Source organism: Coptis chinensis, chromosome 2 (genome assembly GCF_015680905.1).
Source record: "Coptis chinensis isolate HL-2020 chromosome 2, ASM1568090v1, whole genome shotgun sequence".
Classification (NCBI taxonomy): domain Eukaryota; kingdom Viridiplantae; phylum Streptophyta; class Magnoliopsida; order Ranunculales; family Ranunculaceae; genus Coptis; species Coptis chinensis.
Window position 1 is genome coordinate 42869838 of NC_141457.1, and position 15516 is coordinate 42885353.

Genomic DNA, 15516 nt, shown 5'->3' on the forward strand with positions numbered 1-15516 from the left:
TATTAACCGTTGCAAGAAAAACTTTCCAACGGTTTTTAAGCGTTGCAAATATTATTTGTAACGCTTGTTTATGCCTGTTCCGTACAAAATTTTAGCAATGTTTTTAAATTTGTAACGGTTATGAACCGTTGCTGATGGGTTGCAAATTAATAAAAATAAATAAAATTCTCATATTTTGTAGCAACTAGCTAAACCTGCCCCATTTTATTAGGACGCACTTAACCTCCAAAAATAACACTACTTGTTCTATATTGAAACAAACATCTCATTTCCATATTGAAACAAACATCTCAATTCCATGATAAAGTCCCCATTGCCTTTTCATACCATTTGACAAGTAAATAATAGCAAACACAAGCAAAAGACTGAAAAAAAAAATAGGATATTCGTTAAACCATGTATGCAATATAACTTCAAAATATTTTCTAAGAGTTATAAATTCATATTTACAAATAAGGATAACATATTCAATACGATTTTCCAAACAATCTCGAATCATTGCAATACCAAGTATTGGTGATGTCTTCACTCACTATAAATCCTAGTGCAGCTCCACAAAGTCCATCTAATTCCTAAAAATTCAAAAAACAAATAATGAACTTAGAAATACAATAGAAAAAGAACAATTAAATCCACTCCAAGTTTATGAAGCGGTAGTACGGTACTAGCTTATTGCTGAGATAAATAGTGAAAACTTGAAAGTATGGCATAATGTTAAGTGTCATTTCTAATAACAAACTGAAAAGTGAAACAAGTGAAAATGGAACGAGCTATAGCTAGGAAACAAGGAAAGTTAGTATACACAACAGAGAGCATACTTGCGATGCTCGACTCTTTTTCAAGGAAAGTGGGCCCATATCATATCCGCTAGATCCAGAGAGAAGCTAGAACTTCCAAAGAATAAACAATTGCTAAAGGAGATCCAACATCAACTACTTTACTGAAAATGTAAGGAAAATTTATGAGAACTTTGTCCACATGTACAAGGTGTCAAATTAGAATATTTGAAGGCGATACATCACCTATATAAGGGCAGTCTTTTGTTGCCACGAAGAACAAAATCCTAAAAGGATAAGGTAACTAAATGAAAGATTCTTACGACGCATAAATCTGCTAATAAATTCATATTTCCATAAGATAAAGAAAGTTATTGCATTGAATAATAGTAGCCTTTTGTTTCCACGAAAAACAAAAGCATGAAAGAATAAGGTAGCTTCGTAGCTCCATTAGTTAAAAAAAATCTCAGGACACATAATTCTTTATTTAACGTATATATAAGATAAAGAAATCATATTACAACCAATCATGATAAAGAAAGGCATCGAATTTGGAGATAATATATGTATTTGCATGCCATGAACCATGGATACTAAACGCGCGCGCGCAGGGGGGGGGGGGGGTGGTTAGAGAAAACCTTTGACAAATGCCATGAACCATGTATATGGACATCATCATATCCTCATTGATTCATAATCTCACTAGGTAGAAAACAAGGCCTTTTAATTAGAAGGCTAGAAGCTTCTAGGTAAAGTCTAACCTATCAACTGCATGATGCACGTTTATATGCGACAGCAAACACACAGAAACCCACCAAATACTTCTAACTTATTGCATACTAGCCGTTGAGAAATTAAAATTATCATGTTCTAGTGAAAATGTAACAAACAAAGCCTAACCTGGGTGAATATTGCTTTTGCTTTTGATATCCTAAGCCTCATTGATATTTCACTAGAGGCAAAACTATCAGCAATGGATACAACAACATAACCCGCCAAAACAATTGCAAGATAGATAATGACAGCAGTGACATTCATTGGCATATCTATTGCAATTGAAGATCCTTTATCCAGGCCCAATGTTTGAAGTGCATATGAAACTAACCTGCACATGTAATGCCAATAAAATTCAAAGTAGAATAACCAGTCAAAGACCACAAGAATGCATGTTACAAGATAACATGAGATGATCAATAAAAACACAAACTTATTGAAACAATCGAAAAGTGTATTATATAAGTAAAAATTTGAAATCGATAGTTCAAGGACAGACAATCCGGATATGCATGCACGTGTATTATGGTTCCGATAATGCACAAAATCATATTCACTATTCAGTACACCAAAGCATAATGAAGTGTCTCAAAGAGCATACACGATAACGTATTCCTAAATATATTTCATTGAGAAACAATTAAACGCTCAATCCTTTAATCTAAGAAGTTTGCCACTGCATTGTACTGAAGCTTTAATATATTGATAATTGAAATAAAAATGAAACATTACATGACATACCAAACCTCCTTGCGCAATTCCTTAAGCGTCACATTGTTCACAGGCAAATCAACAACCCTTTCATCACACCACTTAATAACTATATCATCCAAGCTCCTCTTAAAATTCAAACTCAAGCAATTTCCAGCAGAGTTCAGTACTACTCCTGGCAACCATTTCCCTCCGGGGCAAGACAAATGGCCTTCCTCAGACGAACGTTCACGTAATATATACGAAGGAGTAAATGATCACTATCATTGAAAAAAACAAATATGCAAAAATAAGTTATATCATCTAACCATACATGCAAAGGCCAACATAAGCACTTCATGGATGCACTAAACTTATTGTGTGTTGATCCTATCTATACATAATATCGAGGCAAGTTAGGTAACAACATGGTTCACCATATATTTTCTCTAAGAACCTAGTGTCTCAAAGATATGTTTAGACAGAAAGAGCAAAAAATATAATAATGCAAAGCTATATGATTCATGTAATCAGAAAGCAGTAAGGCTTTTATGCATGTTTTACGGGATTAGTTATTGTGAACGAACAAAGATTTAAATTCCTGGATGAATCCACTAATGCGTAGTGGACAGTATATTGATTAAAGAATTGTTCAGAAAAAGATAATAATAATAAATTTCACACATAAGTGATTCAAAGTTATTGAAATAGTTTTTAAACTCATAGCATACTCTTTTTTGGATGGGAACTTAGAATTAAGTTCACAGACATACTGTATTTCAAACCGATCAAGATATTTGATTTTAGCTTTAAAACTCATTTCAAGGCTATTACTACACAGTTTTATACATTATCAAGAATGGAAGAAGCAATTAACCTGGATTTATTATAAACATTTGAATGGTAAACAAAACTACACACTACATTATTCTTAACAATGCCTATATTTCATGACAAGGAAACCAAACTTAAAGAAAGAAGGAAACAAACAAACAAACAAACAAACAAACAAACAAACAAGTAATCTTCTGCATATAATGAGAAGAAGAAAGTGATTGTGAAAATATTACCAGCGTTGCAGCTACATCTTGATGGTGGTTCAACAGGCAATCGAGGATTTCGAAACATAGCGACAATAACATCACAAAATGAAATGTCAAACTTCTGAAACAAAAATATTATATATATTGGCCGGTATATAGGAACAAATTCATTGTAGAGCTTGATATGCATAAACATGTAAATAGAACAACATACCTTACGATCATGCTTTCCTAAGGATTGCTTACGCTCAACTTACCACTTCCTAAGAGCAGGAAATAATCCAAGTAGGGAACAATGGTTTTAAACCTGAGGTAACAGGCTAACAATACTATGCTGCCCAATGTTACTTTTACTGCTCCCCATTTATAATGCACGTAGATTTGGCCTGTGGGAGACTCTACCAAACCTTCCATTGTAGCCTTTTGTTGCTCAACCTTCCCGCCTTCCAGCTACCACCACCAATTTCATACTTATTGGTCCCCTATACTAAGGGAGGAATCTGGATTTGAATCTATGTTTTGCCAAATTTCATATGATAAAAATAATCCAGAGTGGTGAAGAACCATCATCCGCATGCAATCAATAACCTAACATCAAGTCCCTTCCTAGTATTTGCAACCAGAAGAGCAAAACCTAGTCACCTTGCCAATGTTTATCAAGGGTGGTAATAAAACTCTCATTGAGCCATTGCTGCATTATAACATCAAAACCTCCCATCTAGTTTGTGACTTCTCAAATCAGCTTGGAATCCATATTGTCCTCAAGGGACCGACTGCCAAAAGCTGAAGACGCAAACTCACCTCATAACCTTATTGATCTAACATGTGTATGCAATATTTTGCTCTATACCAAGCACAAAGAGCCAAACATTTACTAGGCCCAACTCCCCAAAAAACCAAATTCGTGACCAAATATGAAGTTTTGAACAAAATCATGGCCTAGGCCACATGAAAACTGAAAAGGTGAGATGCAGTAACAAACTTGAGAACAATTAAAAAGAGGAAATTAGTCAACTAGGCAAAACAAAATAATATCCAAATTCAAGACAGCAGCAAGACCATAAGGAACAATATTGTTTAAAACAACTTTCTCCCAGAACCGAAAAGATCCCAGTCTTGGACCTTGAAGCTTGAGACTGCTAGTTTGAAAACATCAGCCATCTGCATGCATCCAGATTATGTGGCAGGAACAGCTAAACCAGCTCCTACAATCCTTGCGCTTTCACTAAAAGGGATGGTCCATAAACATGATACAAGGATTATTAGGATATATACAAAAACAAATGATCATCACGATAACAAACAAAGTGCAAGAACTATATTCCAGCAAGTGTATGGCAAGAAGAAAAAGGAAGAAATGGGTCATGTAAGGCATAAGTTGGACTCCAACAATCTTATTAAACAAAGGGGCTCATTTTCAACTTTTATATTATTTGTTCCTCAGTGCAATCAAATCGACTTGCATAACTAAAGCTTGGAATGGTATGAAATTTAAAATGATATTTAAGATAATTTTCAACCTGTACTCGAGCATGTCCTTTCGCTTAAGAATAAATAAATATACAAATATCAGAACAACAACTCAATTCTCCATCTGACAAAGCAACCTAGCGATTCGAACTATTGAAACCGCGAATGACACATTTTTGTAGGCAGGGTGAGGTGTAACCGTGTAAGGAATTAAGAATTTCAACAATAACAAAATAACATAAAGATCATTGAAAAAAAAAACATACAACAACAACTTCCTCTAAGGATTTATGGTCAGATAAACTGTTCTTAGACATTTACCTTATCACAATTGGTTCATACGCAGTAATTAGCACATCAGTCCCAACTCCCTTCAGCAACAAATTTGCCAAATAAACCTGCAGAAGCAGTCAATCATGCAGGCTATGAGTAATGACAAGATTTAAAGGTTAATCATTCAAATTCAACATTACCATCTAACTAACAAATTTTAACATCATAGTCACAGGACTATATGTATTAAGTACCTCATGAGTATACTTCTTCATTGGCAAAGTGAACGCTCGAGCAAGACTGAGATCAGCTATCTTAAGCATCATTGTCTTTGGGTCCATGAGAAGATTGTGAGGCTTCAGAACCCTATGCAACACTCCATGACCATGGCAAAAAGAAACTCCTTTGCAAAGTTGGTACATGAGATTCTTAATTGTTTGAGGCGGAATAATCTCCCCCTTATTACGAAAACTCCGCAAAAACTTCTTCAAATCCGTGTCCATGTATTCAAAAACAAGATAGAGAACAGTTTTCCCTTCTTTATTCTGTGCTTGTTTAACATCCAACAATCTAATTTGAACAAAAAAAAAACTAATTAAACCCTAATAATAATAAATAAAACAAGCCTAATTAAATAAAGATTGATTATTTATACCTGACGATAGAGGGATCTAGAGAAAGCATTCTGCGAATGGAGATTTCACGAAGGGTTGAAGGAGAGAAAGAGGAAAACCCTAACCTAGCGGCTGTGTGTGTGTGAGAGAGAGAGAGAGGTTTTCTATATACGAGCGCGATATCTTTTTTGTTTCCCTCTTTTCGAAATTTCAATGTTGTTTTGGTTTTTTGGATATGTAACACTTTTCAAACATTTTCAAGCGTTAGCAATTAATTCCAAAAATTCACCAAAATAAAGTAACGCTTTACAACATTACTAACGCTTATATAGCGTTGGCAACTTACTAACGGTAAATAACCGTTGCAAAGCAAAAAAGGTGCGTGTTGCAAATATTCTATTATGGTGTAGTGCTTATCTTCTTCAACATAATGGATCCGATCGAGAAATTCGAAAAGCAGCAACGTGATGCTGCATTCCAAGTCTTCCTGATAATAGTATTTATCATTGTGATACTGTTAATCATGCATAACATTCTCTAGAATATCTAGATCTATGTAACTTACATCTCTCTTTTCCTATTTCGCTTTGTATATTAGTGTGGTGTGTTAAATAATTCTCAAACATTTGTACAATTTACATATTAAATGGAGAAGTTCCCTATTTAATATTTGTATGTATTAGTTGTATTTTTACCTTATCATAAACATAAAAAAATCATAAAAACCATAACAAATACACAAAATCAATAACTTACAAAAATAAATCAATCTCGACTCATTGTGTTCATAGCAAGTCGCGCACGTTAATTTAGTAGGCCTAACAACTATTGTGCGCGCAACTCTATAAATTATATCCATCTTCCATTATTGAGGGTTGCTATATCAATTCAGAATTTACCTGTAGGTCTAACTATATTGTGGCTACTTCACCTCCGTACGTTCTGTCTCTTTGCACACCTCAGTAACAATCTTAGGGACATGATTTTCAATACCCTATTTGACAACTCAATATAGAAAATATGTGTTGGTCTAACTGCCATGTGAAACCTTCCTCTGTATTTTCTAATATTGTGAACACCTCATTAATTGTTTTGGGAATCTAACATGAACAGACCTACTATGGATACCCATACTTGCTATGTAATGTTACATAATTATTTGTAACAACAACACATGTTCACTTGTGTTTTCCACATATTAATTCTGGATCTAACTACACTTGCGATCTTGATTCGTAAAGGTTCATATATTGGCTATAAATCTCTTCCTTTCAGCCATCTTCATTTCACTCATTCTTCAATATTTTTCCCTTACTTATACTTTCAAATGGATCGACCTAGAAAAATAGTGCCAGAGAAAAATTATTTGAAATGTTTTCATGAAGGCCTGTTTGTTCCATATTTTGACACAGAAATTGTATGTCGAGGATGGATGCCTCTTTTATATCATTCGGAAGCTGCTTATTCCAGAGAATTAGTTTTGATGTTCTACTAATTTAGCAGACCAGACCATGGTAAATTCTATTTCCATGCCCATGGACAACAATTTGAATTGACTAGGGAAATCATATCCGACATCCTTCAAATTCCAATGACGAACCCAAAGATGCATTTTCAGGAGTCACCTTTCGATACCATCAAACAACTACAAAAGGCCACTATATCTCAGGGCGAACTCAAGAACAGAAACCACGGTGTTCTTCAGCGCTCTTTGAAACATAATCAAAGAATCGTGCTCCACTAGTTAGGGCACAATATGGCGGGATCATCACAAACATCTGAAGTGACCAAACCTTTTCTCTACCTACCCTGGGTTATGCAGACTCAAAGGGATGATTTTTGCATAATCCAATATCTATGGAACTCGATCACCAGACCTAAAAAATGGTTAGCACCTCTACCTACTCTAGTCACAAAAATTATGTTGCTTTGGGGTTATCCAGTTGTTTATCCAGAAATACCTCTTCAAATAGTTGGCATTACTGTAATTCACATAGACCGCTGGTTTTTGGACTCCAGATACTCTGACAGATGAACACGAACACCAAAGCTCATACTCTGAACATTTCTTTGATGAAAATGTCATGCATAACATTTTTAATCCTATGGAAGGCATTCATTTTCTTCACCTTAAGGCATGCGGGAACTGCACGCATGCTAGGAAATCATAATCAAAAGTCTTATGGAATTCCAAGAACATCAAGCAATGCACGACATTGAACAGGAGGAAATCTTGGAAAATCACTCTCAGTCCTTGGAAAATCATGCTCTCCTAATGGAGAATCAAACTATGCTCTCTGCCAACCAGGGGGGACATTCAGATTAAGCTCAACCACCAAATTGATCAACTAAACAGTCTTGTGCACGATCTGTGTTCCCATAACCATCATCATCATCATTGTGGTCCATGATCTTCTCCTAAAAAAATTATTAATTAAGTTTTTCGTCGTGTTCTCTAATAATAAAAAATTTGTTGTTATCTTTGTGCCTTCTATTGTTAATCCATGTTTAAGGAGTATGCCTACTAGGATTGTCATAGTGCAAGTTGTTATTAATAGCCAATAATCAAATTTTAAACTAATATTTTATATTTGATTACAGAATATCTTCGTCCATACTCTTTCATCCATCCAGTCAGACTTTATTGGATACTGCTCTTTATATAATCTTATCCATCAAGCGTGGGAGACATACTTGATTTCCTACCGGTGGGACACTCTCATTGCTTTACGCAACGTGAGTACTTCATTTTGGACGTTTCCTCACACTGATTGATAGTCTGTCAGGACTCCCTACCTTGCCTCTCGCTCTGCACCTACTGAACTTTCTTTATCAAGCATGGATGCACTAAAAATCATTCCTGAGCAATCCTTCCAGGCTATGATGGATTCTAATGCTTATGGCCTTCATTTTCGTAACTACATCACCAACATCGGGTGGTCTTCCCTAGTTTTTCGACCTGACCAGACTTATTCTCCAAGTCTGGCTGCATACTTCTATGTCAATATGGGAGACACCCAAACATTTAATTATGCCTAAGGCTTCTTCTTAGACGGGTTCACAATCCAAGTTGGTTACACACAACACATTTTCTTTGAACCAACACTCACCCTAACTTTTGATTTTCCTTATCATCACGAGCCTGCAGCAACATGGCCATACATCAGCCATAACTCACATCATTCCTTTTTATGGCATGCTTTTCGTGCATCATATGGTGATGGTCTTGCACTTAAACAAGAAGGCGATGCACCTGGCAGATGGCCAGAAACCACCATTCCCTTAGCAAGCATGACCATGAACGTGGGGAATGCGACATTGTTTATCTTGCTGAACATCATGGGAGATTGGCATTTTTCTACTGCCAATGATGCCACCTGCGTAGTATTCAATGCTTTTGCGCAAGGTCATACATAGTTTGATATCATTAAATGTGTTGTCACCAATCTAGAAAAAGCTCACACCTTTTGACATCAATATCAACTTTTACCTGTAACCGCTTGCAGTATTATGAGGACACATTTTCCAAAGTTTTCGGCTACTTTTAACGACTGGGTTAAAGTTGATTTTATGTACTCGGCAAACAGAATAATTCGTTCATTAAGGTTTAGGCAATGGCGTGGATGTTCTTCACGATACCTGAGGAACGTTCGTTGCTACCCTGACGACAATGATATGTTGGCACATTTGAACGAGTCAGGGGAACAACAATGGAGCACCATTTGGCAAACCATTATCTTTTGGCGCGATGTTAAGGAAATGCATTTTACTCAAGGTGATGTGAGAACATCAGGACCAACTGGATGGTAAATTTGAGAAAGACATGGTGTATATATATCTACCTATCTATAGTTGTGTTTAGTGTGTTATTGTTTTTCTTTGTTTATTTCTGTATAATATATTATGTTATAATAACTTTCTATTACAGCGATCCAGTCCTAATTTTGCTCACGGTTCTCAGGTAATTTCTTTCTTTATCTATTGATACTTCAAAGACTAAGCATCATTCAGTTGGGGGTGCTTTAAACCTGTAGCAAAAATTAGGCAACTTGTAGACTGTATATAGTTTATAGCTTCTTTTTCGTGAATGTACTTAGTGACAAAGTCTTGTTTCCTTTTCGATGATGAAAATCGTCTAGAAATCTCACATTAGCATTCGAATTAGGATTTGTTTTTAAGAAACTTAAGATAATACGTATGCAATAGTTTTTACATCTTTTCATGAGTATTCATGCACTGAGTATCATCGATTATACATAGCAGTAAGTTTTTGGAACCCACGGTTAGTTTACTTAAATTATCAATCCTGTGAGAATCTAACCAAAAAGCCTCGATATGTGTGATATGTGAGTAATGACACAGAGGAGTAGTTGTTCCGAATAGAGAAAATCACGTGTCTACTTACTTGATCACCATCCAAACCCTAGGCGAGAATTTAGGCCTTCTTTGGATCGCCATAGCCAAAAATTCATACCTATTACAAATTTTACCGCTAGTCCCCCCACTAAACTTTTCATCGAACCTTTCACTTTCACCAAATAAAATAAACCCCAAAAAAAAAAAAGTTAATTAGAACTCAAAAAGCTTAAGAGCAAAGTATGGAAACTCATGTAGAAGCAGGAAAAGAAAACAAGGATTTCTCTAGTATAAATATCTTGAAGACCTTATTCTCTCATACTTGTCATTTTTTATTTTTCCATTCCCATTTTTTTCTACACCACCACCTAAGCCCCACAATACCTAATAAAGACATCTAGCTCAATTAGGAGTAGGATTGTGTGATAATAAGTAGTAGATATGATTGATCGACCTCGGCTCCTATGTTGTCATTGAGTATGTGAGGAAATGTGTGCCCACTGCACATTGGAGTTAGTGAAACCTGAGTGGAAAAATTAATAACGAATTTGTGTTTCGACATATACCTGTGAGAACATATTTAGGGACACTCTCCAAATGATCCATAAACGGCCCTACTTGTACATTTAAATGTAAAGTTCACTATATGCATGTTCATATGTAGATGTTTTAATTATTGTATGCATATTAACTTGAGTTTCAAAGGAATTAATCCTCGTTCCCCACTAAGAAGATGTATAGATATCTAAGATTAATTTAGGAAACAAGTTTTTGTTACTGAGTCATTGTAGTATAAATGAAGTTTGTGAGTATCTTCTCTGAAAAACTCTCACGAGGCTATAACTCGTCCACTAGGGAATTCTTAGTAGTTTAAGGCCTTGTTGGATGAGTCATCAAGCAAGTCAAGACAAAATGTGCAAATTATTGGCACAAATTGACACCTTGCATGACATTAATTAAGTTGACTAGATTTAGGTGCTAATAGTGTAAAAAAATGTAAGGTATCAATTTGTTTTGATTTAGAGATAAGATAGAATTTAATGTGATTAATGGTAGAAGTTGGTTCACGTGGGTGAAAGGAGAGAAAACTTGAAATGGACTGATTTGTATTGATTTTGGAGACACTCCATTCATTCCATGTTCATGTATATTATTTTTCTAAGTTAAGTGTAATAGTGTTAATGGAAGCTAATATAGTTTTCTAAATAAAATTTCTTCCTTTCTAGCTTAAAATTTTATCTCTTGCATTCTTCTTCTTCTTTAATTCAGCATACGTCCAACATATCTTGCATATCTTTCCTAGGATCATTAGCTAAAACCCTCCCAAGGGGAGGGTTAATGATGCTCATGTGAGGATCAATGCACATTTTAGGGATCTAGAATCACTACTTAAAGGCTTAGGTTTTCTTTGACACCTAGTTACAAAATGATTGAGACCGACAATTTTTTGAGCTTGTAGCTTTAGAAAAGCTAGCGCACGCGACCCATTGACACTGGGATCAATCGCGCGTGCGAGTCCTGGAGAATCCAAATTGTAATCTTTGTCCGGATGGCGTGAAATGAAACCAGGAGTTGAAGAGACATTTCAGAGATGAAATATCTCGAAAACTCCTCATGCTAGCATGATGGACTCAGAGATGAGTACATCTTGCTGGGGATCGATACTCGAATTAGTTTCGGGTTTGTTTATGAACCCGAGACTGATTAAAGATGGGTGATTTTATTCCCAAAAAAAATATATATATAACTAATCTTGCATGAGTAGGTTAACCCTCTCCTAATCTTTCTCTCTCTATTTATTTAAGAAACAACTTGCAAATTTTAGATAACTTGTGTAGTAAGTAATCGTTAGGAAAAAAAAATCTAAAAAATACCAAATTAAAAATTCTTCTCCCTTAGTTCTCTAAGGTGCTAGATTTTAGTTGTGATATCATTCTTGCCTTAAGGTTGGAACGAAACCCTTACTCTAAACATACCGACGAAAAAAAAAACGTGAGTAAGGAATTCTTGAGCTTTAGTACGTAGTAGGTTGTGAAAGATCCAATTTCATAAGATAAATAAAAGTGCTAACATCAAATTAAATATCATACTCGACTGTTTAAAATTTTACAAGACTACAATCAATCAATCAATCACTACATAGCCATTTGTATCCATGGTTTGGTCACAAACTCAATCTTGCTGCCAGATACATTTCGTAAGGACAAACTACTTTGTCGTTGGTTGCTTACTAGACGGGGAACCTAACTCACTGTCAGAGAGAATCAATTATGAATGTTGACAACTTAATTAGTTTCTTTAGTCTAGAGCCAAAATGGGGATATTAGTGTACCCTATATTTTATTGTCAATGTTTAGGATATCTCTTCATCTATTCTAAGCCTTGTGCTATGCTTAGGTTCCATCCCTCTGGGGTGTATTTATCTTAGAGTGTGATGAGATGTTTTGAGAAAGAGGGTACTTTTACCCTTGATTGAAACAAAGATAGTTTACTAACGACACTTGTATAGCATCTTCATTTGTCTATGTTTTGTTTCATAGCTATTCAAAAGATCATTAGCAAGTAACAATCTAAGGTTCAAACAAGTTTAGGACTAAAATAGTAACTGCTTTTGCAGACTCCTGTCGATGGCACTCAAAACAATATGGCAACAGAGTAACAATCATAGCAACTTCTGCAAGATTTTTAATACTTATAACACGTCAGAGTAACGACAAAGTAAAGGACATCCTAGCCTATACTTAGCTTGTCAGTCGAATGACATAATTAATCCACATAAACATAATCCATTCCATATTGAAATGCACAAGTAAATATCGCTTCATCTACATACCTAGTATTAATGTCGGTGATTTAAGCGTACAACAAAATGATTGTAACGTACACCTAAAAACTGAAAATTTCATGAGCAGCCCCAATCAAATATTAAAATTTTCTACTTTTAAGAAAAACTCAATTAATTTTCAGTTAAACTAGCAATGTCATACACCCACTTCCTAAAACAAAATTTGTATCACCAAAATAACAATTAAAGAAGGGGGAAAAAGCATGAGCACAAAATTACTTGATAATGGGTTTGGAGAGAATTGGGCGGAGATGAAATTGATATGGAGAGAGTTAAACGTGAATTGCTGCTGGAGAAGATAATGTGGGTTGCGAAATGGAGGTCGTAAATTGATTGTTTGTTCTATTTCTTTTGGTCGCGAAATGGAGAACGAAGGGTTGGTTCTATTTTTCTTCTTTGTGTTTGTTTTAATCTGGACCTTAGATCTTGAGATGATCTCGCGAGTTGAATGGGTAAGATTGGGAGTGGGCGGAGTACGAGTGGGTCTATCCCTCCTCCCCCCCCCCGATGTAAAATACCCTCAAGGTTATTAAACCCTGGTATGTTAGATTTAAAAACAACCTCAATGTTAATAAACCTCGGTATTGTACATGTCATAGGTGTAAAACCTCAAACTCTAGAATGTAGTTGGTCCTTTCTATTGGATGACCAATTGGATACAACATATGCTAAGATTTGGCGCTAGTAATAATCATATACCTCACTCTATATAGATGTTGAAGTATAGGAGAAGTAAAAGTGTCAAACCCACTTTAGAACACGTGGAGGTATGAGCAAACACGATGTATGATTATTCGAGTAGAGAGTAGGATTTTAATCTTTTGATTTGATGGAATTTATAATACTATTACCAGCTAGAAGCAAATAAAAATATGATGGGCTAGCTAGGTACTAGGTAGGCTGTTAGAAACAAGGTTATGACTCCTCTTCCGAAGTGTATTACAAACTTAAATCGTAATTTTTTTGCAGGTTTAATTTGTTTAATACTAATATTTACCCATGTTGTATGTCACACATACGCGCGCCTTCGGCGCCCCGACGTGCTACAGATACGTGCGCTTTTGGCTCCTCGACGCACATCCGCCCCCCGTACGGCATAGATACACCCCCTACTAAAAAAACTACAACCGAAGCCCGACTAAAAAAAACTCCAATCGAAGCCCATTAAAAGCCCGACGTGCATTCCCATTACTATAGATACGCACGCCTTTGACACCCGACACGATCCGCCCAGATGCGACCGCGGATATCGCGCGCTTTCGGCGCCGACGCCAAGAAACCGCCCCATTACTCTGAGATCGCCGCGCCTTCGATACCCCAACGCCATCCCGTCGCAGTGCAGATATCATAGCCTCCGACGCCCCGCATCCCATCGCGTACTAAAAAACTCCAACCGAAGCCCGACTAAAAAAACTCCAATTGAAGCCCATTAGAAGCCCGACAAAAAAAACTCAACCGAAGTCCACTAAAAGTCCAGCCGCATTTGTTGACTTCAAGAATGATGCAACACTCTTGTTCTACACTATTAAACAACCCACACCTCATAAGCCCTAGGATTCGCCATCTCATAAGCTAGATCCAAAGGTTAGGGGGTGGTGTTGGATGTCCAGCACCACCCTTCTTTGTTATATAGATGATGGGTGATTATTGAAAAAATAAAATAAAATGAAAGCATGTTGGGTCGATTTGTATGTACAGCACAATCTTTTTGGCCATTAATCTTACAGAGAGTGACTTTCAAGGACAAATCAAGTGAAATAATCACTCCCAAACCCAAGCTTTTTTCATAATCACTCTCAAGGACCGGATAGATCCGGGTAGATGAAATGTAAAGTATACCCTTGACGCGAAATAAAAAATGGGTCGGGTCCTCAAGGACCGGATAGATCCGGGTAGATGAAATGTAAAGTATACCCTTGACGCGAAATAAAAAATGGGTCGGGTAGATAAAAGGTCAAGTATGACCAGTGTATATAGTATAAACAATCATTGTTCATATACAAAACATGCGAGCTCATTGTTCATACCTATTGGAGTATGAACACTCATTATTCATACCTATTGTAAAGTATGAACAATGATTGTTCATACCTACTAGAGTATGAACAAAGTGTGTTCATCCCTATTGAAGCTATGAACACTCATAACTATGAACATTGATTGTTCATAGTCCAATTGTGGTATGAACAAAGAATATTCATAGCTTATGACTATGAACATTGATTGTTCATAGTACAGTATGGACTGTGAACACTCAATGTTATTGTTCATAACTATGAGCTATGAATAATGAGTGTTCATAGTCCAATTGTGATATGAACAAAGAATGTTCGTAGCTCATGACTATGAACAATCACTGTTCATAGTCCAATTGTGGTATAAACAATGAATATTCATAGTTCATAACGAACATTGCATTGTTCATAGTACGTACAATATAGACTATGAATATTTATTGTTCATAGCTACCGAACTATGAACAATCACTGTTCATAGTCCAATTGTGATATGAACAAAGAATGTTTATAGCTCATGACTATGAACAATCATTATTCATAGTCCAATTGTGGTATGAACAAAGAATATTTATAGCTCATGACTATGAACATTGATTGCTCACAGTATGTACAATATGGACTATGAACACTCATTATTCATAGCTATGAGTGTTCATA

General features: G+C 35.8%; 1 long non-coding RNA gene across 1 annotated transcript; it reads right to left on the bottom strand.

Annotated features, from left to right (window-relative positions):
• Positions 1 to 1022: 1022 nt before the first annotated feature.
• LOC147516115 (uncharacterized) lies at positions 1023 to 2352 on the bottom strand. Its single transcript, XR_015213584.1, has 3 exons — positions 2292 to 2352; positions 1677 to 1881; positions 1023 to 1063 (listed from the first exon to the last, which is right to left on the bottom strand). It is a non-coding gene; the product is annotated as an uncharacterized LOC147516115 (long non-coding RNA).
• Between the last annotated feature and the right edge of the window lie 13164 nt (positions 2353 to 15516).